General features: G+C 57.3%; 1 protein-coding gene across 19 annotated transcripts in view; it reads left to right on the top strand.

The window, feature by feature from the left end:
- Positions 1-26,558, top strand: part of EPB41L1 (erythrocyte membrane protein band 4.1 like 1) — a 68,801-nt gene that overhangs the window by 7,482 nt on the left and 34,761 nt on the right. For 18 of the 19 annotated variants that reach the window (XM_075109148.1, XM_075109151.1, XM_075109137.1 and 15 more), the window contains exon 2: positions 1,965-2,013. The gene's annotated coding sequence lies outside the window, so the exon portion shown is untranslated. Of the gene's footprint in view, positions 1-1,964; positions 2,014-25,660; positions 25,741-26,558 lie in introns of those variants that run through there. The other variant, XM_075109138.1, reaches the window with a different exon arrangement.

Genomic DNA, 26,558 nt, shown 5'->3' with positions numbered 1-26,558 from the left:
GGTATTGGAGTCCATTCCCCAGATCAGCTTGGCCTGTTGGGGCATCCATGTGTCCTGCCACTGGGAGACGGCAGAACTCTTCTCCTGATGGGGCTCTTTCTCTCCTTTGGCTCGTTAGCCAGTTAGCCAGTGGCATCTGCACGAGGAAAGGAGGCAGGTGAAGGAGAGAGAGGTCTCTCATGGGCTCTGGGATTGAGGGGCGTGGGAATGGTGGTAATGGCATGGTACAGTAGCCTCCACACACCAGTGCCATCCCTTGCTCTGTGGGCAGCACAGGCTCTGTGCATAATTGCGAGTGGGTTGGGAAAATGCCGTTTCCAGGTCTAGGAGAGCAGCAGGCTGTGCACCAGGGCGTGCATTCAGCTCCTGTGCTGGGCACTGGCATGGAGGTGTTCAGGCCTTGTGGCACTGGCCCCACGGTGCGTGTGGGTGGGGGGACTGGGGCTGCAGGTGCAGCCAGCACTGGTGCCGGCTGGCCAGGTACAGGGATGCCCCATGTAACGTCCCAGCCCTGCTCCCCACACGGCGAGGCAGCTGAGCGAGTAAAACCAGTGTACGAGGTGGCTGCAAAGGAATCTGTCCCTGGCGGGCAGGGTGGGAGTGCGTGTCCAGCACCAGCACACCATGACATCCCGCTTGTGCTTCCCTCGTGTGACAGCAGCAGAGAGCTGGGACAGGGCCATGCGTGTGGTGGTGGCTGTAACTCCCTCCGCTTCCTGTATCTCTCATGAAAATCATTTGGGGGTGTAATTTCTCCTGGCTCAAAGGTGATTTTGATTCCTTGGAGGTGCCGAAGCTCCCGGCCTTATTGCATCAGGTTTTGTGCTTTGGGGGCAGCAGCGGGTCCTGTCCTTGTCTGGCAGGGAATGGCTGGAGCCCCACGCGGCAGCTGCCCAGCTGCGGATCAGTGACTGCGTGCCACCGTGCTGCTTGTGGACTCTGTCCGAACGGAAAGAGGAGCAGCTTTTTGTGCCCCCAGTGAGCTGTTGGGAGAGCTGCTGTGGGTTGGTGTCACTCGGGGCAAACTGCGTCAGGCTACTCACAGCTGATGTTTGCTTGTGGAGAGTGAAAGGTTTTTGCTGAACCCGTGGGAGTGGTGGGTGCTTTGCATAGGTGGGTCACCCTGCCTGCTTTACTTCTGTGCTTATGGGAGGATGGTCCTTACCTATTTGTTTGAAAATTAACACTTGGAAAAGGAGAAGGTATCCTTGCTGTGCTGCGAGACCGTACTTCCTCCTTGATGTAACTGTAGTGCCGGCTGGGCAGTTTTTCCTCCCCCATTAGATGCAGTCGTCATCTAAAAAGTGGCTCTGAAAATGCTGTTCCAGGGTTTGGGCTGTTCCTATTAAAACTACTGATTTTACTCCTGGTGTGCCAGAGCTGCTGGTCACTCCATGGATGGATGAGTGGAGCTGGCTCCCAGATGTCCTGCATCACTGACCTGCATTGTTATCCGGGGTAAAAGCCCTGCCGACCAGATGTTGCCCTCGGGGTTATCGCAGGGGCCGTGCCGGTGAGCTGGAGGGATGGGTGACAACGGGGTGGCACAGAGGGCCCTGAAAGGACAACCTGGTTAGTGCCCAGCAGCGCGAGCCAGGAGGGTATCTGTTTCATTTCTTGGAGGTGTGTTGGTTCTGCGGCACTGCCTGTAGTAAATATTTGCTTTTAGCACTCAAATGAGCAGAGCTGGCTCACAACGCACACAGCGGGCAGACTCACTGCATGAGAAGGTGCTGTTTTCACATCACTCTTTTTGAGAGCAAAGCGGCATCTAACGTAATTTGGAGCTTACATTCTCCAGCAAGCAGATTTGTGTGGAGACTAAATGCAGTGCTCGAGCCGTGTGGGCACCATCTTGTGATGAAGTGCCTGGCTAACGTCCTTCCGTGCACTTGCCATCATCTCTGAGGAGGTTTTTTTTTTTTTTTTTTCCTTTTTAACCAAATCTGATTTCTTCTTTGTAGGTTCTGAATCGTGCCTGAGCAGAGCACTGAGAGCAGCCCTGGAAGCAGCGTGAGTTTATCCTGAAAGCTTTTATTCTCCTTTCCAGATCCCACATAAGGCTGAGTGGGTTTTGTAGTGTAGAAGGGGTTGCTCAGCACGGAGCCCGTGCTGCAGGGAAGTTCGTCTGCCAGAAACCCCCAGCAGGACTGGAAATCTGGCCTGCTACCACCAAAGCACAAAACTGCTGGGCTTGGGCTTATTCTGGCTTTCTTTATGTGTTGGGATTTCTCCCTGGTTTAGTTAGGTGTTGGGCAACAGCCCCTTTGCCAACAGAAAGACTCCTACCAGCTGCCCAAGTCTTGGCCCGCTGACGGAGCAACTCTGGGACGTCACGCTTAACGCTGAGTTTCCATGCTGTCTTTTGTGCAGAGGATTTGAGGAGGGTGGTGTGTTTGCAAACCAGCCGTTGTGTTTTGTTGGGTGTGGATCGAAGCCCAGGGCGTAGGTCCCCAGGATCGTGGGGCTGGGCACGGCTGGCCCGAGGCATGTCCCGGGGAGGCTGGCACCGCTAGGCAGTGAGAGCGAAGACTAGGACAGGACAGCGATAGGTGTGAGCTGCAGAATTAAGTTGCTGGGATGCCTGAAAGAGTCAAGGGCGTATGGTGCAGGCCTTCTTGGAGACCCCTGGGTCATTCTGGCTGCAAGGGATGCTCCACTCCAGGGCCTGAGCACACAGTGGGTTTGCAGGGTGCCATCCCTATGAAACCAGATGTAAGTCGCGTCCGTGCTTCCTGCAGACGGTGTGTGGCCGGGGATAGCTGGGAGGACAAGGTCTCACTTCTGCTTTTGCTCCCTGACCTGCAAGGTGAGCCTGGGCAGAGAGCAGTGGAGCAGCGCTACCCTCGGCGTGGGTCCAGGATGGGAGGAAGGTGTCATCATCTGCAAACTGGGGACAAGGAGCTCCGTGGCTGCACCCGCTGTCCTGGGTGACAGGAGCACACGGCAGCATGCACTGCGAGGCTCACGGCACCCGCAGAGCCCCGCTGCCCGCCGGGGCTTGGCGCCTGCACCCACACAAGGCAAAGGGCGCAGAGGTAGACGGTGCCCTGGATGCGGGCAGGGAATCCGCGCCCTTGCTGAGGGCTGTGAAGGGCGGCTGCTGTGTGCTCCTTGGGGCTAGAGCTGACTCTGGCTCTGAACGGGGCAGCACGTTATGTTTTAAGAGGGGTTTCTTGCCAGCAGTGCTACAAGACCATCCCTTCAGGAGGGCCTTTTGTGGGTCCAGCAAGATGCCAACTCCGCCTGCACGTGGGGGTGCATGTCTGTAGGGAAAGCAAGGAGAATGACAGGGTTTCTTGTCTTGTCTCTGTATGCTGAAGAGTCTGGGTGCTGGAAGACCGGTTTTGGAATCAGTGAGGGCAGAGGTGCAGGCCCAGCTTCAGTGGTGGACTGCATGTGATCCTGCATCGCCACAAGGCTCAGTTTCCCTGTGGCACGGGGTGGGATGCCTGTGTACTCCCGCTCTGGTCTCTGCATGAGGAAAGCTGCCACCGCCCATGTGGGAGCGTCGGCTCCTGGGCGATGCCTGGCAGGAAGCTCTGCCCCTGCATGGGGGTGAGAGTCCCTGTCAGGGATCCCCACACTGGGTGGCACGGGGAGCAGAAGGACACACACCACCTTCGCGGTGACCACCGGTACCCAGCCAACCCCTGGCTTTTGCTGGTGGCCTCAGTGTCCTGGGTGCAGCTGGGAGTCGGTGGCCCGGGTCTTGGGTGTCTTTGGTTTAATGTTTCCTTTTTTTGATTGCATCTTGTGAGCCAGCACTGGGGACTTGGGGAAGCATTTGCACAGCAGAACTGCATCACGGCTGTGTGCTCTGGGCAGTCTCACCGAGCTGTGTGCAGTCGCCTGCAGGTCCCAGCTCCCTGGCAAGTCCGGGCAAGTGTAGCCTTGCCGGCACAGCCCGGGCCAGTTGCTGCTTTGTGCCGAGGGAGGCATCCCCTTGCTTCCAGAAGGGTTGGTGACGCTCCCATCATGGCACAGTGATCGTGCTGGTGATGAGCTTCTCATTTCTCTGTATTTCTACAGCTCCCTCACAGCTGGTGTAATATCCTACCTCCTGGATGGAAGGGCTTGCTGCTGGGATTTGGTGGGCAGGGTGAAGGGGAAAGACTGTCTCCTTGGGTGCTCACTCAAAGGAGGTGGTCATCCATCAGTTGGACTAGGGGATTGTTGTAGGTCCCTTCCAACTAACTACTCCATCCTTCTCAGAAGTGGTGCACAAGACATGACCATTACCTTGGGAAACATGGCATTTTGTAGCCAACAGGGCACTTCTGAGGACGATAACTATAGGCAGAGAGTTTGGGCCTTCCTTTGGAAGGAAAGAGAAGATGGGAGATGGCAGGGCCAAGCCTGTGCCTGAGCTGGACTCCCTTCGGTGGCTTCCGTTGCTTTATGTGCTCTTCACCTACTCAAACTCCTCTCCTCCTCCAACACACTGCTTACAGGCTGGCCTTGTGGTTTCCAGGGTGTCTGGTCCTGTGTTCTTCTTGCACATATGGCAGCTGATCTCCCCTGGCTGCTACATCCCAGTGCAAGACATCTGAACCCATGGTCTCTGCCTTCCTCTGCTTGCTTTTGCCTGCGTGTGGTGATTGCCATAGAGGCAGCAGGTGACCTGGAGTGGGGACGGGAGCTGCCCTCCACCATCACTGTGGAGGAAGAGTGTTCCCTGGTGGGTTCCACATGGTTTGCAACACCCCTGCCTGCTTCTGGTGTGTATCTGAGGTGCCTTGCTGGTGCTCTGCAGTGGTCAGCCAGGGAGCATATCTGCAGCTGGCCGAGCTGGGTTCGGCAGTGGTTACCATAACAGCCTTTGCTTCTGTCTCCCGTCCTCTGCTGCACCAGAACAGCCCCAGGCTCCACTCTGGTGCCCTCTGTGAGGGCTGGAGTAGGAGGGGAGGGACAGCTGTGGTCCCAGCGTCTCCCAGGAGAGCCTGCTCCCTACCTGGGCTGACAGCTCCATTTGGCTGTGGCACCTCTTGGGCAGCTCCTTCCTCACCCAAAAAATGGTGCAGGGGCCAGTGGGGCACAGCCATCTCGGCAGCAGGGCAGCCCCATCCCCCAGGCTGAGCCCTCTGCGTTCTCCACGTGGGGCACTGAGATGGTTTAGCCCCGTAACTCTGCTTGCAGGCATTTTCTAATGGCTGCAAAGCACAGATGAGCACAGAGCAGCTGCTGAGGTCCCTCCCCAGCACCCTGGCCAGGATTAGCTCCTTATTGTAAGAATTGACCCAGGATGCTGCACGCATCACCTTTTGCCTGGGAAACGCTGTTGGTCTGTTTTGCAGAGCAGCTACGAAGATGAAGCTGTTCTTTCCTCCCCACCCTTCGCCCTGTGCAGCGGTGGGACCCTGGCACAGCTGGCGGGAGCTGGCAGCGCTGCTGCGGGGCGGGTGTTTGCTCGGTGGCAGTGCTGCCGGTGGTGGGTGCTGGGGCAGTGCTGTGCCTGCTCCCCCGCCCTGGCTCGGGGCTGCTGCTGCACTTTCCTCTTGATTTGGGGTCTGTCAGTGAGACATGCTGTTGTGGTTCAGCCCCAGTCGGCAACTAAACACCACGCAGCCGCTCACTCACCCCCCCCTCCACCCCTGTGGGATGGGGGAGAGAATCGGAAGAGCGAAAGCAAAAAAAAAAAAACTTGTGGTTTGAGATAAGAACAGTTTAATAATTAAAATAAAATTATAATTATAATAATGATTATTATAATAATAATATTGGTTGATGAAGCTTGCCTCTGTGCCATCCCAGCTGCTTTGGCCAGGGCTGAGCAAACAGGTTTGCGGTATGTGGCAATGTGCACTGTGAAGGCTGGTGAGAGCTGCCAGGTCCCTCAAACTCAGCTTAGGAAAGGCTGGCTTCTGGCCAAACACCCGGCTTGCTTTGGCTGATACTTTTAACCTCTTCTGCCTCACGTCAGTTAGGAGCTGGGCTTCCCCTGTGCTGTTTTACAGCTGGGGTGAGCTGGGATGCCCACCTGTCTCTGACCCCCTCTGCCTGGCTATTGACGGCTTCTCTGCGTGAGAGCTGTGCTGGGGCTGGGGTCTTGCCCCACCTTTGACACGCAGCGCTGTCTGCTCAGGTGGCAGAAGATGGGGCTTTCCTTGGAAGATGCGGCTTTGCTCTTCCGATGGCTGTGTGCTCACCCAAGACCTTGGCAGGTCTCAGCATGGCGGAGAGCTCGGTTCCCATGGGATGTACCACCCTCGCTACTGTTTTTGGCCAAGGGTGCGGAGGGCTGGGGTGGACTCCTGCCTTGCTAAACTTGGTGGTCCCACCGGGGCTTGGTGGAAAGGAAGAGCTGTCTGTTCTCAGATCCCTGTGGAGGAGGACTTGCCACCCGGGACTGGCGTTTCAGCAGCTGTTTTGGCACAGCAGGACCCAAGGGATGCGAAGCTGTAGGCAGGCGCAGTGTGGAGTGGGGATTTTCAGGACTCACTCCCAAGGGTGGATGTGGAGGCTGGACCACGTGCAGGAGAGCCCCTGGCCCTGGCATGGGTATACTCAGGGGCATCACCTTCTAACATACGGGTGCTGGTAGTGGCACCTCTCTGGGCTTCTTCCAGCCTGGCTCCCCCACAGCCCTTGCTGCTTTCCGCCTTATTCTGGGACAGAGGCTTTTGATTTTCCATTTTTGGCTCTTTTCCCTGTTGCAGAAGGGGTTAAACAGTGTTAGGGCCACTTCCCATTCTCAGCAGTTACAAGAGCAGGTGCTGAGAGCTGCTCGGTGGGAGTCCAACAGCTTCTGTGGGGCATGATCTGCTCCCCTCATTGCAGCTTGCCAGGCTCAGCCCCATCCAAGGTGCAGGTCTGGGGTGCCAGGGCTCGCCTGCCTCCCCAGTGCCTCCCCAGGGCATGCCGCTTTGGTGGGGGCTGGGTGCTTGTCATGCCTCTGCGTACGGCGTCGCAGCCTGCTGAGAGCCTCCTCAGCATGGCTGGTATTTGCTCTGCTGTGGCATTGCTCAGGGGCCTCTGGGTTCTTCATGGAGCCACGTGCTGCCCTGGGACTCAGGTCTTGGCTTGTGTCCTTTCCCACCTGCAGAGAAGACGGGTGCTTGGTAGGGCGATGGGGAAGCTGGTGGGGCACCGGAGGGAGCTTTGCACTGCAGTGAGGGGCTTTTGGAGCCTCTGAGGCCACCGAACGTGCTGGCTGGAGAGTGAGGTTGGGTTTACTTGCCACTGGTGTCACCTGGAGGATGCTCCTCCTGCTCCCATGGGCAAGTCAATGGCCCAGGCCGTTTGAGGTAGCCAGCTTTCAGGTGGTCTGTCACTCCACATGTGGCTGCTGCACAGGTCCTGCTTTCCTCCAGCCAAAAGTCCAGCAGCACCCAGTAAACCCCATGGCGGTGGTGGTTGGTGGGTGAGCGGGAGCGCTGCTGCTCCCCGTGACCCTGGCGTGATGCTTCTTGTTCCTCACCTCAAGATTATGTTTTAATGACGAATTTTGGATGGAAAAGGCAGGAGGGCAAGGAAAAGAGAGGGCTGCCATAATCCTGCTACGGATTCAGCATGCCTTTTGCTGCACAAGACTGCTCAGCTGCAAGTAAGAAGGCACTGGTACCCAGGTTGCCGGGGAGACGGAGACATTCAGATGTGGCAGATGCTGTGGTCATGCCGGGCGGATTGCCATCCCACCCCTTCGCTGCCACCAGTGACAGCTCTCCCTGGTGCTGTTGCTGTGGCCGCACCAGTGCCCTGGACAGATGTCCCGAAGTTGGGGCAGGCTGGGGAGGGCCAGATGAACTTGGGTGCTTCTGGCATGGATCAGGGGCCTATGGTCCAGAGCCATCTCTAAGTGGGTCCCTTGTGCTGGCCCCGGTGGGGTGATGCTGGTGAGGGGTGGGAGGCTGTCTGGGGTGGCAGGTGGCCTTGCCACCGCTCAGCTCATCCACCTGGTGACTGAGACGGGAAGCCCCATCTCTTGGGAAGTCTTCTAGAAGGCACCCATCATGGGCTACCTTCAGGTCCCTGAGGAGTGACCAGGGACAGGTGAGTAGAGGCACGTGGTGCTGTGCCAGCCCAGGGGTGGTGCAGCGTGTTGATGCTCTGCCAGGTCTACAGCCCTCCCTGTGTCCCCACATGGCTGTCACCGATCCAATGCCTCTTCCAGGCAAGACCACTGTGCTGTCTTCCTGCACACCCAGCCCTGGGCATCTCCAGCAGCTGCCTGCGCTGTTGCCCTCACACACCTTCCTCCCAGCTGCAGGGCAGGTGCCCTGCCTACCGTCCGGAGGCCGCAGTGGGAAGCAGAAAACCCACTGGGGACAGCTGCCAGGTATAAGAGCCATCTCTGTCTTGTTCCCCTCATACTGCGGTGAGAGCACTGGAGCCTCCTGCTTGCAGCAGCTGTGGTGTCACCGCTCCATGCCTGGCAGCCCCAATGCCAGGCTGGGCTGTGTGGGACAGAGGAGTCGGGCTGGGATGGACCTGGCTGAACCTGGATCTGCCTGGGAGCTGCTGCTGGCTTTGCATCCCCAGTCCTGGCCGAGGCTGTCCCGGTTTAGCTGGGAGGGCAGGAGCCATGCCAGCCTGTGCCCAGGTCTGCTTGGCACAAGTCACGTGCCGGCGAGTGCTGCCGCCTACACTAACCACTTATGTCCAGGACTTTGTGGACACATTTCTCCCTTGAGTTCTGCCGTGGTGGGGCCAGCTCAGCCGCAGTGATGGGGTCCCTGCTTCCTGCGTTCAGGCTGGCTGCCGCACCCTCCTGTGCCAGGAACAGGGTTTTGTGGCCAGGGTGCCTGGTTTGGGACTTTCCTCTCCGAGCATGAAAGCTGGAGGCACTGGTCATTACCATGGGCTCTGCCTACCTTGGGGCTCTCCCCTTGGGTGCAGTGGGGAGGAGAGGCTTGCTTTTCCCCTCCCCCCCCCCCTTTTTTTATTTATGTATGTATTTTTAAAACCTCTCCTCCAGCAGTTCCTTCTGTTGTCATTTAATTGTCCAAGTTCCCTGAATACCTGTCACCTGCCTGGGGGCAGAATTTGAGACACATCAAAGCTAGATGAGCTTCTGCAGATGCTACGTGTTCATCATCTGGGAGCTGGAAAGAGATTAGACAGCTGAGAGAGAAACAAATGCTCAGGGTTGTCCATGAGGTAAAATGGAAGGGTTGGGGAGAGCAAGGGAAAACCAGCAATATTTGCTTAGAGAAAATGTCTGCCTCGTGCCCAGGAGGCTGGCTGGCTTGGTGGGCCCCCCCTGGAGTGAGGCCTGGAGGATGCTGGATGGGGGAACACCAGGCTGGAGCAGTTCTGCAGTGGGAGCTGGGGGTCTTCATGCATCTCTCCCAACTTTGACCCTGGCGTGGGTTTGTACAGCTGTTTGTCAGGTTTATATATGTCCATCATCTAAATGACTCTGATTCCTGCCACCCCTCTGGCAGGGCTGGCATCTGGTCACGTGAAATTGGAGGGGTGGTGCCAGGGATGGAAAGGGTTAAAATTAAGTGGCAGGCTTGGTGTTGTACCTGGGCTGGATTCCTATGTGGGCACAGCATGGGCACATGTGATTCCGGGCAGCGGGAGTGGACCTGCGCCCACCCAGCTGCCTGCGTGCAGCGGGGCGCTGCTGCCCGTCACTGCTGGAGACCTGCCTGCACCCGAGGGGTAAATCAGACTTCAGCTTTCAGTTGAAGAGGCAAAAAAATAAGTGAATTTTAAGCTTTGTATTTGGGAATTATACAAAGCAAATGGAGTAAATCCCAAGCGGTGCCATCGTGTGTAGCGTCAGGTCCGGATCAAGGCAGTGTTTGGAGAGGTGTCAGCGGCTCCGTCTCTAGCAGAAGCCACTGTGTCTGCACGCACATGGGAGCGTGGCATGGGCCATAGCAGTGCAGCCTGCTGTGGCTCCTGGTTGCTGCTCTGGTCGTGCTGGTGCCTTTGACCAGTCCTCTGTGCATTCAAAGAAGAAAGGTGGGGTTGCTTTTGTTTTTTTTAATTTGTTTTAAAAAACCTATAGTAGTAGTCATTCTGTTGCATAAAGTATCTCCTTCCCATATCTTGGAAGAAAAAAACCCCAAACCCCTTCTAAGATATTCTGCTCAGCTTCACTGAAAAACCTTTGGTTTTGATGATGCTGGTGAGCGAGCTGGGCATGGGATGCCAGGCCATGCCAGCCAGTAGCATTTCCCTTGCATGCCCAGCATCTCCCCTGCCATCCAGTGTGGCCCTGGGTGGGGGTGCAGGGAAGGTGGGGACTTTTGGGAGAGTAGCTGCTGGAGACCCAACTGCAGGTATCTTGGGCTACTTCAGTACATGGGGCCTTTGCCTCCTGCTGTGCTGGCACCCAGTGCCAAGCTGCAAGGAGGCTGTTATTGCAGGGTTGAAAGCTTGTGGAAGCCTCTCAGCATTTTTAATGAGACTTTGGGACAATGTGCTTATGCTCACATTGGTTTCTTGTAGCACTGATGATTAATCAGATTTTCAGGTGCCAAGCTGAAGGAAAAGCTTGGTTTGCTCTCTAGCTGTGACCCATGAGAGGTCAGACCCCTGTTAGAGACACCAGTGCTGGGGATAGTTTAAGGAAGCCCCAGAAGGTCTATTTTCTGGTCTTGATTCTCCATGTTTAATATAGCTGTCTGAAAAGAGGAGCAGGAAATTGCTAATCTATCTTCACTCAGAAGTGAGATGAACAGCAGCATAAATTGGAGGCAGTGTCCAAAAGACGTTTGCAAGAACAATTCTCTTCCTTGCGCTCCAGCTTCTGCCTGTTTCAGTTATTGATCTGCTGATTTTCTTCCTGTGAACTTGTAGCATTTTCTTCCCTGCAAAGGAATTTTGAGGTGTTTGGAGGGATTTTCCCAGGTACATTGGCCCCTATCAGTTGGGAAGCAACAGCGAGGCTGAGACTTGTGACTTGCCCTTTGCAGCTTGGGGACTTGCTAGGAGGGAGGCAAGCTGTGAAGGGTGATGCTGACCAGAGCATGGCAGGGGCTCAGAGGCTTTGGTGTCCCTGGGGAAGCAGGTTGTGTGGTGCTGTTGGAGATTTGTTCCCAGTCAGCTGGGTCGGCTGCCTGAGATGGGCTCAGGCAGCGCGAAGTGGTTTCCATTTGTCTTTTTCCTTTCGCCATTCAGCACTTATCAGCTTCTGGAGGCAGCAACTGGACTTGGCGTGGGAGGGCTGTCTCATCTAAAAGCGTTGCTCCCTTTCCTGTAGGCCTTGGGTCCGAGGCACGGCTGGGAGCTGAGACATGGGAGCCAATGGGGTGCGGAGGCAGATTGCAGCGAGCACGTCTCCGGCACAGCCAGGCTTTGGGGCTGCAGCAGGAAGGGGGAAGCTGGCAGATACCAGGTGGAGGCTCTGGTCTCACCGCCGCTGTCAGAGCCGTTGCAGCAGAGCTGGCGCTGCTGGCAGGGACAAGCGGGCGAGGTTGCTCCTGTGGGATGCTGGTCGCTAAGCAACCATCAGAGGTGGAGCTTTCTGGGTACCATCCCCAGCACCGCTGCCTGTGTCGCTGCCTGTCTGCTCTGGCACTGCCTGCATCCTCCCCGGGCAGCACAGAGGGAGGTCCTGCTGCCCTGCTGGCTGCAGCACACTGTCCCGGGGCAGAAGGGCACCCCAGGGTGTCTCTGGGCATTGCTGAACCCTGATTGGGGTTCCTCTGCCCAAGATCACCAACAGCCTCACCCTGGGGAAGGAAGCTGTTTTGAAGCTCTGTTGACCCTTTTGCCTGGGGCTTCCACCTCAGTGCTGCTTCCCTGCCTGGTTCTGCCATTTTGAACCGAAGCAGGGCAAAAAGTGAGGAGCCCAAGGCTCCTGCACCCTGTGGCTCATGTGCAGCCCTTTGGCTGGGCTGGGGTCTGTGGATGCAGGGTGGGCTGGCTGTGAAATGCTGGGGGAGCATGTTTGCCCTCTGGGACAGCTGTGCCAATGGATCCTGGGTGCCTTCAGTCCTCCTTTAGGTGGTGGCTGTGTCAAGACAGGGGCGGTCAGGCTGCTATGGGAAGGCTGGGTGGTGCAGAAGGGTTTAGGGAGGTGTTGGTAGCTGCACTGCTCAAGTGTCCCTGCTCAGGGCTGTTCCTCAGGGTGGCTGCAACCCTGTCTGGGTAAGTTGTGTCCTTGGGTCCCTTTTCTTGATGACCTTCCCAAGGCCAGGTGTTTATAAGGCACTTGGAAAGTCTTTGGATCAAATGACATCCTGCAGCGTAGGAAGGAGCTGTGTAGATGACTGCCTGGGGGCTGGAGCATGGGGAAGATGCTCTGGGTGGTGGTTTAAACCCTTCAGTGCATCCACAGGGCTGGTTTGCCATGTGCCATCACACTGGAGGATGGTGTGTGCTGAATGTTAAGTAATTGCTTTCTCCCCTGCCCTCTCCTGTGTTATTTCTGCCTATATCCAGTGCTTCTTGCTGGACCTTTGCTGGACGAGCTGAACACCCCAGGTGTACTGTTGTATCATAAATCTCCTGTCTCCTCACTCCTAGTGTGCTCCAAACTGCTGATAGAGCAAGCATGCCTTTTAAAAGGTATTGGTTTGCCTGGAAGAGGCATGTTCCTGGCTTTACAGGGCTGCCTGATGTGACAGAGAGGGCAAGCTGGGCAGGCTTTGGTTTTGCAAGAAGCCTTAATGAACTTCCACACCCCCCCGGGCTCTTTCCCGGAGCAGCAGGCAGGATGCGGGCAGCCAGCGGCGGGTGATGCAGGGCACGGTTGCTGGTGGCTGTGCGGTCTCTGGTGCAGGGGCTGCCTGGTTTGCTGCTGGACCCTGGTGTGAGGATCTGTCCTCGCTGTGCCCTTTGCTCCTGAGTGGAGCTGCTGGTGGGAGCCTGTGCTCTGGGCCGGGTGTGGGCTGAGCTTTGGGGTCCCTGTGAGCCTGCAGACTGGTGTGGCTGTACTGGCATGAAGGTGCTGCATGGTGGTGTGGCTGTCCCTGGTCAGGGAGGGGACTGGCAAGCCATTCCCTGCCAAGACATGCCTGTAACCCTGAGAGCCAGCAATGGTGCTGGTGCGGTGCAGCATTGCCACCGGGCTCTCCTCCCAAGGAGGCAGCGAGGCAGCCATCACCATTGCCTGTTGACCTACTTTGGAGATGCTTTGGGGTGGGTGGCTGACGGGTGGCAGGGGTGGGTCTCAGGGAGCAGCAGCTGTGGTTCTGCCTGGGAGCAGGGGATGGTTTTCAGCTGGCTGGTGACAAGTAGGCATTTCTGCTTGTGCTACCGAGCAGCTGTCATCAGGGGGAGGGAGTTGAAGTGTGAGGGAGTCAGGCTGAAACCAGAGAGCTCTGGAAAGCATTGGCCTTCTGTCATCTCCAAAGGCTGCAGGACTGCAGAGCTGCTGCCCTGGCTTGGCTGGGCAGGTGTAGTCAGGGCCCTGGCATGGCTAAGGGCATCAGTTGGACCTGGCTTTTGGAGGGGAGAATGGGTGAGACTGGAGGGACCTATGGGTGCTGAGGAAAGCAAAGAAATCCCCAGAGCACTAAGCAGGCAGGTCATGGTCTGCCAAGAAGACAATGCTGTGGCGCGTGGGCTTAGCGATGGCACACGGCATCCGTGGCTGGTGCTGCTGCTCTCATCCCACATCCTCACCTGGGCCTGTGGGAGCAGGGAGAGCAAACCAGGGGACGAGGGGTGGCTGGGGGTTGCAGTCTGTGCTGGCTCTTTCATCTCGCAGATGGGTGGTGTCTGGGCTGCACTTTCATCTGGAGAAGCACAGGGTGTTTTTGAAAAGGCTGAATCACTGCTCTCCTGACCCAGAGGTTGAGAGATCTTCATTTGCATGGTAATGACGTTGTGTGAAGGTATTTCTTGGCTTCCCAAGCTGTGTGCTGTGAGGGCACAGCAATTTATTCCTGAGCTTATTTATTCAGGTGGGAGGTGACACTCAACAGGGTAGGAGCGAAACCTTGTTTAAAATGGCCCGGAATTGCCCAGGTCTTGCAAAACGACCGCATGCCGCTGTGCCTGGCAGGAACAGGGCAGCAGGGAGGAGGACGTGATGCTTTTGCATCCTGGCAGGCTTGGAGGAGGAGGTGCCTGAGCCCTGTCCCAGTCCAGTCCCCCTGTCCCCCTCCCCCACTGGGGACACAGCAGAGGTCATGCTCTTCTTCCCTGATTTCTCATGGTGCCAAAAGGGCTGGGGCCAAAGCACGGAAGGAGCAAGCTGGAAGGAGGGTTTGGTCTCTCGGATTGGGCTCTACCCCGGCTGCTCTCAATGCTGGCAGCTGAGCTGGGGAGGCGGTGAGTTGCCGTCGCTGCCTAACTCAAGGCTGACCTGGGGGACAACCCTGCCTTCTCCCTGTGAACTCGGTGGCTTCTTAACTTTGGTTTGCTTTCCCCCCCCCCCCCGCCTAACTTTCTCATGATTCATTTTTGACCCATGGCACAATGTCTTTGGAGCCACAGGGGAGCTGAGTCTGGCTTCCAGAGTGTAGTTTGCAGCTCAAACTGCTTTATTATCTCTGGAGCAGGGGGATGCCACTGTGGGCAGCAGGTTGCTGCCCATCTCCTGAAGGTAATGCCAGTGGAGGACAGTGCGGTTTGTGGTGGGGGAGGCACGATTCTGCCTGTCAGCTGTGTTTGCAGATGCCCGGCATCTTGCTCTGGGGTCAAATGTCTCAGCACTGCCTGGCTCGTGCATGATGAGCGAGCAGATGTCTGGGGTCTTGGCAACTGCTGACATAATATAAATACATAATTGCCCAAACACAGATTTAACACGTGTCAATTAAGTCTGAGCTTGCTGCAGGAGAGCAGCTTTGCCAGCCTTGTTCAGAGAGGTGCGAGTCCCCAGTGCTGTGGGTTCCTTCCAAACAGTGGATCCCAAAGCTTGTGGAGGTGTTACACAGGATCACCGCCCTCACGTGACTGTGTTGCCACAGGATCATCTAATCCCTGTGGCTTTTATTCTCATATTTTTCCCCACTTGACCCAATTCATCGCTTGGCAGCTCTAGCCTGGCCATGGTGCACCCTGTCAAGGAAGAGCCACCATCTCATCATGGTGCTTGGCAGCTGCTTCAGCCCTGGGTTTGATTCCTTTTTCCCAGCTCAGCATCCCTCAGGAACTCCAGGTCAGGTCAGTGGTTGCAGATCACACCAACTCAACAGCCCAAGCTTGCCAGGCTTGCTTGGGGCTGGAAGGCAGCTGCCTCTCCTGACAAAGGTGTCTGTAGTAGCCATCAAAGCCCTACATTGATTTAAGGCCTGCTGATAGGGCAGGCTGGGCCTGTCTTCAGGAAGGGACTGGTCCAGACAGCCTTGATGAGACCTTTCTGCCTTCCATCGCCAGGCAGGCTCTGAGCTGGACCTGTCATCTCTGCTGGAAGGGCAGGAGCTGACGTGTCCCTGCAGTTTCATTGGGAGCAGCCTCTTGGGGTTAGTTGGCGGGGATCACCACCACCAGCAGGTTCAAACCTCATTGCTCTTCCCTACCTGAAGGCAGGAGCTGCGGCAGGGTCAGGTCCTCCTGAAGCTGTGCTGTTGTGTGGTGGGCCAGCCTTGGTCTGGTTAGCAGGACAAGGGAGCAGAGCTCAGCTGGGCCAGTGCGAGGCTTGCTCGCAGGCTGGTGAGAAACACTGAAGAGGGGAATGTTCCTGGTGTGACCTACTTGAGCTCACACCATCCTGCTGGGCAGGAGAACTTCATGCTGTGTTGGTCTGATACCTGCTTTCCAAATGCTCCTGGCAAGTGGGTGGGAGGGAGCAGGCTTGGAAGTGATGGGAAAAGGGTGCGTTATGGGCAAGGTGGCTGCGAGACTACAAGCATATGCAGTGGCGTGGGTGGATGTGTGGTGCAAGGCTCATGGGTGGATGGAGGGACAATGCCTGCAAGCACCTCATGGTTGCAGGGAGGACTGGATGAGGTGGACTGTTAGTGGCAGGGGATGGGTGAGCAATAAAGCTTCTCCCAGCACCCCGGTGCCTTGCCACTTCTGCAGTAATTGAGTCCTGCCGCGCAGGGCGCCTGTGGGATGTGGTGCCTGTGGTCTTGTGCATTAGTCCTGCTGTTGTGTACGCATCTAAGTGCTTGCTGGGCTGAGGGGCCAGGTCACTGGGGGTTGGAGGATGCCTTTGGCGTCAGGCAAGGGGGGAACTGCTTTACTGTAAATGGAGAACATGAGAAGAGATTGTGACTGTCTGGAAAAATACTTGGGTGCTAAAACATCCATCTGTGTGACTGCTCTGAGAAACAGAGGGAAAATAGTGGGACATGAGGAGGGAATGTAGAGAGGGGGCTTGAGATAAGTGTGTGGGCATGAGGGGTCTTAGAAAGCTGTGGTTACGCACCAGCCGGCAAATCTCAGTGCTGTGATCACAAAGCCTGGCTAACAGGGATCTCCAGGAGCCAGGCAGAGATCAGAGGCAAACCCCAAGGTCCATCTGGATACAGGTGGCAAGGGCACATGGACTAGACCCTCATGGCACACCCAAGACCCTGATGGGAGGAGGAGGAACCAAATGCTCTCGGTCTGGGCCCAGCAGCACTCAGTGCCCAACTGCTCATGCCTTTGCCAGCTGTTTTCTGCTTTCAGGGTTGAGCAGAGGGGGAGCTCCTGGGGCTGGTCCTGCAGGGACCTCCGGGGGCAGCAGTCTTTGCCTTGGTTCAGTGGCTCTGTAGACCTGCTGCTCTCTGAGGGCCTCCAGATCACCTCTGGGATGGACCAAGGCTGGAACCTGATGGGCCTGAGAAGGCACTTTCCCATGAGGGTGGACGCAGGTTCAGCTGGTTGAATGGTGGCTGCATGGGGTTGCGGTCCGTGGGCTGAATGAGCTACCATGGGTGTTGCTTTCTCCTCGTGCTGGGCTGAGCTGCTGCTGGCACGAGCTCTCTGTGGGGCAGCTCCTGTGGAAGGATCATGGTGGCCTGGGGACAGTGGGGAGCTGCAGAGCTTGAAATAGTGGCAAGGCAGAAGCAGCTTTGCCTGGCTCCTTGGGACAGGGACAACCACAGCTCAAAACTACTGGGAAGGAGGTTTGGTGAGATGCTGGAGAATACCTTTCTAATGTGATGAGGATAAAGCCCTGGCACAGGTGGTGGTGCACGGAGAGGATTTCCTACTGTAGGAGACTATTAAAGGTTTCTTGGGCTGGCAGAGATGGAGCTGCTCCCTCTGTTGAGCCGAGTGGGATTAAATGACCTCTTGAAGCATCGTCTCCCTGCTGCAGTGGAGGGCTGCTGCAGCCTCCCACTCGCAGAGGTGGTGGGGGGACTTTAAGGAGGGTTGTCAGGAGTGAGCTTGCAGGAGGCTGCGGGGACCAGGGCTCCCACGTCAGCCGCATCCGGAGCCTCACCTCTGTGAGTCAGCATTTCACTGCTGATGATTCACAGCAGCACTGCAAGACAGCCAGGGGCTGGTGCAGGGCTGGAATTAATTGTCTGGAAGAAGGGCAGTGCGAGAGGAGGGAGAGAAGATGTTTTCCCTCATCTTATCAGCCTTTCCCAAGCCTGGCTGCAAGGTATGCCGGCATTGGGCTGGAGAGAGGTGTGCGCAGCCTGCAAAGGGAGCTCCGTCTTCAGTCTCCTCCCTGACAGTGGCTGGGGCACAGGGTTTGATGCCCTGGCACCTTGGCGAGCTGGTGGTTGCATCCAGCCATCATTGTCCTAACCTGAGAGTACAGCCCCTGCCTTGGCTGGACCTCCTGTCATGCTGCTTCAGTCGCAGGTAGCGCCTGCCCCCCCCGTGACCCAGCAGGGAGGATGAGACAGCGTCCCTCCTCCCCGTGCATGCATGGGGAGGCATCTCTGGTCCCTGCAAACAGCACTGTGGGGCCCCTTGCAGAGCAGGTGTTTCTGTAATTCATACTAAAAGTGGGGGGTCACCTGCCTCCCTTTTCCTGGTGGGAGGCAGGTGTCCCCCAGCATGGCTGGCACAACTGTAAATCCTTTGAGCTATTCTGAATGAATTTGAGGATGACAGACAAGTACCATCGTTATGCTTCAAAAGTATTATTTGGGCATCTTTCTGTGTCTTTTCTGGGCTCGGATACCCTCAACCTGAGATGTAAGTTGTCAGAACTGCCCACAGGGGTAATCCTCTCAGGAGGCTTGGCCCTGTCCTCGATGCTGTAGCTCACAGCTGGGTTGGAGGCTGAAGGACCGTGTCCTCGGTGTACATGGGTCCAGGTTGGTGCACTCTAGCCTCTGGTTTCCTCCTGACGGATTTTTGCAGACCAGGTGCCCTGCAGCAAGCTGAAGCCTGGTGGTGGGGGTTGGTTTTTTTGTTGCATTTTGCAAGTAATTGAGGAGTTTTCCATTTGTTCCCGGTTTGGGTGTCTGAGGTGTCCGGGCACTTGGATGCCAAAGGACGGATTCTCCCCTGCTCTGCGGGGAGACAAATGCTGTTGCTTGCAAATATGTATTGAAGTGAGACTAGCACAGTATTTTCTTAGCAAAGTAGAATTGGAGCCAGGTAAGACAAGTTGTTCAAGGCCATGAACCTCTTGCCATTATCTCCACTGAGGCAATCATTTGAAGGTTGTTTTCTGTTGTGGGGCAGTCTGATAGGGGGTGTCTGGCCGCCCACGCTGTGGTCCTTTGCAGCACATGTAACCCAGGCTCCTGGTTGCTATTTCTGGCTCCTCCTCAGCTCTGTGACTTGTTCAAGCTCCTTTGACACCTTGTTGGTCCTTTTGTGTATCTGTGAAATGCTTCAGAGCATGGAAATTTCAGGTTACAGTTCTCCCAGCAGCAGCTGGAATCCAACTATGCCATACACATATTTTAGGACTTGAGTGTAGGAGTGGGCACGGCAGCGCCGCAGGCGCGGCTGGGACAGGTGTCACAGTGGCTTTGGGACTTGGACCTTCTGAAGTGATGGTGCATGGCGTGTTTGCACGGTGATGACGCTGCATTAATGTGCATAATACGTACTTTATATATACATATTGAATATAAACAGGCAGGGCAAGCGGGCCAGACAGAGCTAATTTCGGCTGAAAGACAAACGGGACAGAGAAAGGGTGTTAAGCAGGAGGGAACCAGAGTAAATCTGTTCCCGAGCACTGGTTGTCCGGTGCACGGGCACTTCTCACGTTGTGCCGCAGTGAAGGTGGGGCAGGGCTGGGGGAGGCAGCGTCCCAGCTCCTGGGGGATGCGACCTGGTGGGGAGCTGATGGGAGAGAAGGAGGCCAGGAGCATGTGGGACTTGTGAAGGTGGGTGTGTGGCAGCACAGGGGCTGGGGCAGCTCCACTTCCGCTCCTTCAGGCTTGGTGGCATGGCCTGTCCCCTGCCTGTCTCCTCTGTGGTGGGTGGGGACAGCTGGGGGCCCCTTTCCTCCTTGCCCTTGAGGCTTACTTACCCTGTGCATCTGAGCCCCGGTCCAGTGAAGTGGAGTGCTCCCCCAGCGTGTGCCTGCCAGAGCCCCGGGTCGGGCCAGCTGATCTCCTGGCAAACTCAGCATCGGGTCTGGGGTTGCCCAGGGGGCCCTTTGGGGACCCCAGGCACTGGGGCACCATTCCAGACAAGCTGGAAAACGGGAGGATAGGTGGAGCAAGCAGTGTGGGAGGCCCCTGGAGACCTCCCTGGCAAGCGAGGCACCGCACCGTCCCATGGGACGCAGGGGCACAGCGCAGCATGTCCTGCCCTGTGGGTGGCAGGAGGCAGCAGGACTGGTGTGGGAGGCACTAGGGGGGATCTGGATGAGGTGGGGTGCACCCTGCAGTGCAGTTGCAGTCTGAGGACAGGACCGAGGTACCTTCTTTTCAGCACCATTTATTTTTCTCCGCAGTAGCCATCTGCCCACATGGCCCAAGTCTCCGCTGTGCCCCACAGTGTCCCATGGTGTCTCTGTCCTCCGTGTGCAAGGTCAGAGCCGATGAAGGAAGCCCGTGCACTGCTCCCCACCCCACTGCAGCTCTGAGCTGACTTGCTTTTTCTTTTCCCCAGCCTCTGTTATCCGTCTTCTGTCCCTTCTGGCCTTTAAAGCATTTGTCTGTTATCTTTGATAATTGCCTGCAAGGCTTGAACATCTCCAAGGCCTCAGAGCTGTCTCTGCCTTGGAAAAAGCTGAAAAGCTTTTTTCTTCTCTGCGTGGGCACAGAGGGTGTGAGTCCGTCTCTGCAGCAGCCTGGGAAGTCACCGCGCTGTGGGGACAGGGAAGTGGGGGAGGATATTTCTGTGCAAAGGAGAGAGTTCCTCCTCCTTTGCCCTCCAGCTCCTCGTTGGAGCTGTGGTCTTCACCAGCGGACAGGCTGCTCCGTGGTTTGCTCCTGCCCTGGCTGCTCGTGCTGCCCCAGCAGAGCTGGCCTCATCCAGTGGGTCAGTGCCTCATTAGCATGATGTTGAACCCAGGGATGGGCGGGGGGGCTGTGCTGGGCATCCTCTTCTTCTTTAGTCTTATTTGGTGATGCTCTGGGGTTTCTTAGGGTCCTGATCCTGCTCCAACCTGATGTCACCAGTGGGGATGTGGTTCATGGCTGCACAGCCACAGGGGTGCCGTTGCTCCCCGCTCCCAAACATACGTTCCTTGTGGTTGGGAGGGGGTTGGATGGGAAGAAACCAGAGTGAAGCCTGTGCTGGTGTCTTTAGGCATTCAGAAAGCATGAGTCAGGCATCCCAAAAATAGGGGAATTGGGTTAAAACCCACAAATATTCTAATAACAGCCCCTCCAGTGCTTGCTTCAGCCTGTGCAAACCTCCGAGGTAGGTGCTGAACTCGTTTTTGCTGATGAGAGTACAGAACTGAACAGACAATGACAGGGACAAGTGGTTCAAGTGGGGTGTTGTGGGCACGGGCCAGGCATGCTGTGCCGCAGGCCCTGGCCCCCCAGATCCTCTCTTCTGCTCCGGCCGTGGAGGGCAGCAGAGGCAGGCATGGGCACGGCGTCTGCAGGTGCCCCTGACGGCTGGAGGTTACAAGTAATGATTAACCCTTGCTTGGATTTAAAGAACTCTGATGATTAATAACACGTTTTCTCCTCTTGGCGGGGTGACAGGCCTGAGTTGGTGGCTGGGTGCAGGCTCTGGGCAGGGGAACGGTTGCAGGATGAGGCCCGTCCCAAACGCCTATATCCCCCACCAGGGTGGGAGGCAGGGAGAGAGCATTGCCGTGGTTGCTGTGTGACCAAGCCCCACGTGCCTCAGTTTCCCCAGCAGGGAGCCAGGCAAGCTCCCAGCTTGAGAGGGCTCTGGCGGTGTGCGCACGAAGGCCAGCAGCAAGGCGCAGCCCTGCCACCCTTCCCCTCCTTGCCTGAGCTTCCCGGTGTGGTGGGCGCCACGTTGCCCCGCGGCTGGTGTGTGGGCTCAGGGCAGGGGGGGACGGACCCTGTGGCAGGGTAGCCCTGAGAGACACAGCACAGGGAGGAAGGTGCTTTCACTCCAGCGCAAGGCAAAGGGCTGGTGCTGCAGAAGTGCTTGGCGAGTCTCGTCCCTGCAGCCTCTCGGCCCACAGTCCCCTTCCCAAGTGGGGAAAGCCGTTGTGCCCCCCTGGGCCGGAGAGCCAGCCGTGAGCATGGGTTTGGTGCAGCCTGGGGCCCAGCACCCTGCTCTCACTGCTCTGGACAGCCCGTCGCAGCAGCCCCAAGCTATGCTGCCCTTCTTCAACTCTGGGGCAGCCTCTTCCCAGGTGGGCTGGTTGTACAGTGGCCCTGGGGCACCCCAGCTACACGCCAGCTCTCCCCTCCATCGCTGCAGGCGCGTATATGCCAGAATACCGGGAGGGCTGTCCTCTGCAAGCCTTCCTTACGTGAGGGATGTGCCTGGTGCTAGTGGTTGTCAAAAGGTACTTTTTTTTTTATTAAATGCAAATTTGAGAAAAGTTTTTCTCCCTCCTCACCCCACCTCCCCAGTTTAGTTTCTACCACATTAATCAGAAACATTTTGATGCTCAACATCAGAGGCTGTATCTGGGATTGAAGGAAACCTTGAATCAGCGTGTAGATAGAACTGCTCCATGCAGCAGCCACCCCCCTGTCTTCCTCCAGGTTTGCGAATGTCCCCAAAATGATGGTTGGCAGCCAGCTTTGCTAGGCTGGTGGGGAGGGGAGGACAAGACTGGTGCCCTTCCGCCTCCACAGCATTCTCTGCTGGGATCTAAGGATTTACTGCAATGCTGAACCAAAACCTAAGCCCAGCTTAGCCCTGACTGGTTCTAAGAAAGAGTTGAGCTGTGTCCCACTGTGGTCAGAGGGAGCTGGCTCCACTTTGATGCCTGAGTCACCAAACTGCACTTCGGGTGGTGGTGAGGAATGCAAATGGTCACCTCCTGCGCTGGGTAGGTTTGCGAGGACGTGAGGAAACCATGTTGTGGGGTCAGCAAGGGTGGCAGGAGCAAATAGGGACTCACCACCAACCACCACCTTTGCAGGAACATGGCTCGGTGCTCACCTGGGGGGCCACCTCTGGGGTGGGTGGGTCTCCCAAGGTGCTCCCTCCCCCAGGAGGGATCTTGGTGTGTTTTTTTTGGTGGATGAGGAGGTGCAGGATCAGGCCCAGCCCATGACTGACATCTCTGTGGGACAACTTGGGCGTTAGTTGGGTCCTCACTGAGCCTGGTGGCACCACAGCAGTTAGGGCTGCTCTTCTGTAAGGTGGCACCATGGCTGACGTCTTTCTGCTGGCCCAAACCCTGTGCTGAAACACAGAGGTCTCGGGCTTTGCCGGGACTCTGCTATCCCCTCCTTTTTAAAGTGAAAAATGTGCTATGTGAGTTGGCCGGTGCCACCCCATGGGGTTCATATGCCTCTCCTTAGATTGAAAAGTGGAGGAGCTCATCCATGGGACAACTTCCCCCTGCTCCCAGCAGCACGTGCCATCCTCGGCTGCTGCCAGGGCTTCCTGCCAAAAGGACAGAGCCAGGCTCTTCTTGGTGGTGCCCAGGGACAGGACCAGAGGCCGTGGGCACAAACTGACACACAGGAGGGTCCCTCCGAACATCAGGAAACACTTTTCCACTGTCGGGGTGACCCAGCACTGGCACGGGTTGCCCAGGGAGGCAGTGGGGTCTCCATCTGTGGAGACACTCAAAAGCTGCCTGGACACGGTCCTGGGCAACTGGCTCTGGGTGGCCCTGATGGAGCAGGGGGCTGCACGAGGTGACCACCTGCGGTGCCTCCAACCTCAATCATCCTGCGATTCTGTGATTCAGTCCTTGAGCCCAGTGTGGTGGCCTCTAGCGTGGGCAGCGTGCAAGGGTTTCAGCAGAGTGCAGTGGGGTCCCCAGTGGGGTGGGCAGGCACTGGTGCCACAGGGACAAGGCACCAGCAGGACCCTGTTTGAAACCCATTCCTGTTCATGACTCCCCAATGCCTTGTGCACTCTCTGCATCTCACCAGTGGCAGATTTTGGAGCCAGGGAGAAGAGTGTTCCCACAGGCACCTCCATCCCTGGTGCAGTGCAGTGGGTCCCTTCCAGCCTGGCACCCTGGGGCCTGAGTACCTCTGGCTGGGTGCATCTTTGCTTCTTGCCAGGGATAGAGGGAAGATCCTTTCTGATCTTGTTTCCCCTAGGCTACCTTATGGAGCCAGCACAGGGATGTTTCATGGGGTTCAGCACTGATCAGAGAGGGGGGGCACCCCGTTGTTATTGCCTGTCCCCCTCACCCCCAGGCTGGCTTGCTCGTTCCCCTGGGGCAAGCAGCCGTAGGACAGTGACAGCTCCTGCTGCCTCCTTCCTGCTTTGGGCAGCACTCCCAGGGCTGGGGAGTTTGGCTGAGCACAGGGGGTTGTGCACAATGCGACAAATTAGGTCTTTCCCATCACGTGTCAGGTCCAATCTGAGGCATGGCTCAGGTCCTGGGGTCTCTGTCTGCTGCGGTCTCCCCCTTTCCCCCTCCTTTTCCTGTCTGTTTCATCTCCTCTCCAGGCTCTGGGCTGACTCTTCCCTCCACTTTCTGTCTCCTCCTCCTTGTTCATGCGGCAGCTCTGGACAAGGAGGTTTTACAGCCGTGCGTGCTCGGAAATTGGTGACGCCAGCCCTGACCACAGGGGAGGGGTGCAGAGTGGCTGAGAACTGGTGGCCTGCAGCCCCACACCCCGGCAGCTGCAACCCCCTGGGGTGAGGGCGAGGTGGGGGTTCAAGGGTGGAAATGCCATTGAGGGTGCTGAGGCTGCCCAGGCTGAGACCCCCCTGTGTGGGGCTGCCTGAGCGCTGCTCCCGTGGGAGCTGCAGGGGCCTGTGCCTGTGCTGCTGCCCACCGGGACCTAGGGAAAATGTGAGCCACCTGGTCCCCGGCCCAGCTAAACTTGTGGCGGTTATGCTGCTGAGATTGGGGTGTCAGATTAGGGTGCAAACAGACTGGATAGGGATTTTGGAAGAGGGGGGCTTGCTGGCAAGTGTGGGATAACTGGTTCTCCCTTGCTGCAGGCTTCTGTGTTTCACTCAAGTGAGACCTCTCTGCAACAGCTCAGGAGTCCCTGTGCGAGGCCGAGCTCGCCACTTGCCAGCATGGCACATGCCAGCCTGGCTGAGCAGTGCCCAGCTCCGCAGGGGGCTCCTGGGAGGGGTGTCAGGGCTGTGACCTGGACCCTGCCCTGCCAGTTCCATCAGGGGTGATGTTTGTGGGTGGGGGAGTGGTCCGTGAGCATCCCAAGCAATGGGTACCATTTGGAGAACCCATACTGGTGAGTGACTGGGCAGTTGGGGCTGAGTGGGGTTTTCTCCCTTTGCACCCAGCATGGTCAGGCTCTGCATGGCTGGAACACACAGGTGGGTGCCTGCAGCCCACTAGCAGGAGCCTGCTGGGAGTCTGCCAGCAAGTTGCCAGACTTTGCCTGGCTTGTGCTTCTTCCCTTGGGGCTCTTGACGGCTTGGCACACTCTGGAGCTTTCATCAGCATGAGTCCAAACTGGTGGGTGCTACCTGAGCACCGCTTCCCCCAGCAGACTGCCTACACCTGGTAAATATTACCTAGCCTCTGCGTGACCTACACCCTGTGCTGCCTGCATTGTAGGGTGCTGGGCAGCACCCGCTGCCACCCTGCAGCTGCTCTGCCAGTGCCTCTCCCTGTGCCCTGGGGTTTCCCGCTGCTCACTGAAGGCAGGATCCGTCCCTCTGCTGTGGCGGTGGCAGCGCTGTGCTTTACGGCCACTTCATGCTGTTGTGTTGCAGGGGTGCGAGGTACCTCTGCCATGCGGTAACAGCCCCGGTGTTTGCTCTGTGTCGTTGTCCCTCTCAGGGGACAACGGGGGACAAGGAGCCATGTGCCCTGTAGGCAGGGATGTGCTGGGTGTCATGCTCTGCACTTCACTATGGACAGGGGTGATGAAAGAGCTTCTGTTCAGGTCTCACTGCTGGTACATCTCCAAGCTGACTAGTGCAAGTGGGGTGCTTAGGTGTGTGTTTTGGAGGCGATGCAGTGTTTGCTGCCCTAGGACCCATGTAAGGGATGGAGGTGTAACGCAGGAATGTGCCAGATTAACTGGGGATGAAGATGTATGTTGGGTCCAGTTCCTTGCTGAGCAGCCAGTGCAGGAGCTGAGCTCTCCTTCCCTGCTGGTGCATGCACAGGGAAGGAATCTGGCAGGATCACAGCCTGTGCCAGCTCTTTGGTGCCTGGTTTGGGATGAGTCAGGTGTTTGCAGGCAAGAAGGGTGGACAGGGCTGGCACCAGCATCCACGTGGGACCCTCCTGCCATGCCGAAGGGCTGTGATGCAGGCACAGAGCTCCTGGCGAGGGGGGGAGCCCAGCAGTGGGATGGGAAGGCAGCCCAGTTCCCAGCTCTGCTGTGGCTGCGGTACACATCAATCACTGCGCGGGGGTGTTGGGGTTGGGGAAGAGGCGGCTCTGCAGAAAGCACTGCCTCGGACGCAGCGGCAGCCTGGCAGCGATGAGCTGCGCTGGAGGCATGGGGAGCTGGCACCAAGGTAGGGCCAGCCCTGCCATGGAGAAGGCAGCTATGCAGGATGCTCTGCAGTGCTGCTGCCTGCCCGCGGGACGCTCTGGGCTTTAGCTGTCAGCGGGTGCCCAGCGTGGGGAGCACAAGCCTGGGTGGGATGTGGGTCCTGGAGCCCAGGTTGGGGGGATAGGGCACTTTTCCAGCTGGGCAACGGTTTGGGGCAGTACAGATCTCTGCCCCTGCCAGTCCTGCATGAGGAGGAGTGGTGTACAGTCTCCAGAAGCTGGGGATACCCTGCGTTTCTGATCTCCCCTTCCTCCACCATAAACAGGGCAGCTCTTATGATTGTTTGGCCTTGCTGCAGAGCAGCACAGGAGAGCTCTCCAGGCTGCCCATTGCACTGCTGCATGCCTGCCAGGATTTGCATGTCCCTCAGTGCCAGGAGGTGAGGGCTGGGTGACAGCGGGGCTCAGGGGTGCCGCATGTTGCTGGGGCTTCAGGAACTGCTTTCCTTGTTCGCTTTTTATGTGTCCCTGGAGGATACCCAGGGCTCTCAGCTGTGGTTCCTCTCATGGTTCCAGGATGGCTGTGAGGCACTGCCTGTGCTGCCTGTGCTCTCATCCTGCCTGTCCCCTGCCAGCTCAGCCTCTGCCCCATGGCAGGGTTGCTGAGTGCCCAAGCCCTGGTGAGCTCTTCTGTTGGGGGCTGGCAAGTACCTGGACCTGCTGCCTGGTGTCACGCAGCCACTGCCACCCCTACAGGGTGTTCCCTGTGCCCAGCTTGCTCCCCATCTCTGGCTGTCTCTGTGGCGGCCATCTGCCCCACAGCATGGCAATGGCCTTTGCT

The sequence above is a fragment of the Phalacrocorax aristotelis genome, chromosome 13 (genome assembly GCF_949628215.1).
Source record: "Phalacrocorax aristotelis chromosome 13, bGulAri2.1, whole genome shotgun sequence".
Taxonomy (NCBI): Eukaryota; Metazoa; Chordata; class Aves; order Suliformes; family Phalacrocoracidae; genus Phalacrocorax; species Phalacrocorax aristotelis.
The sequence above is the reverse complement of the archived record's forward strand: the minus strand, read 5'-3'. Positions and strand labels throughout refer to the sequence as shown.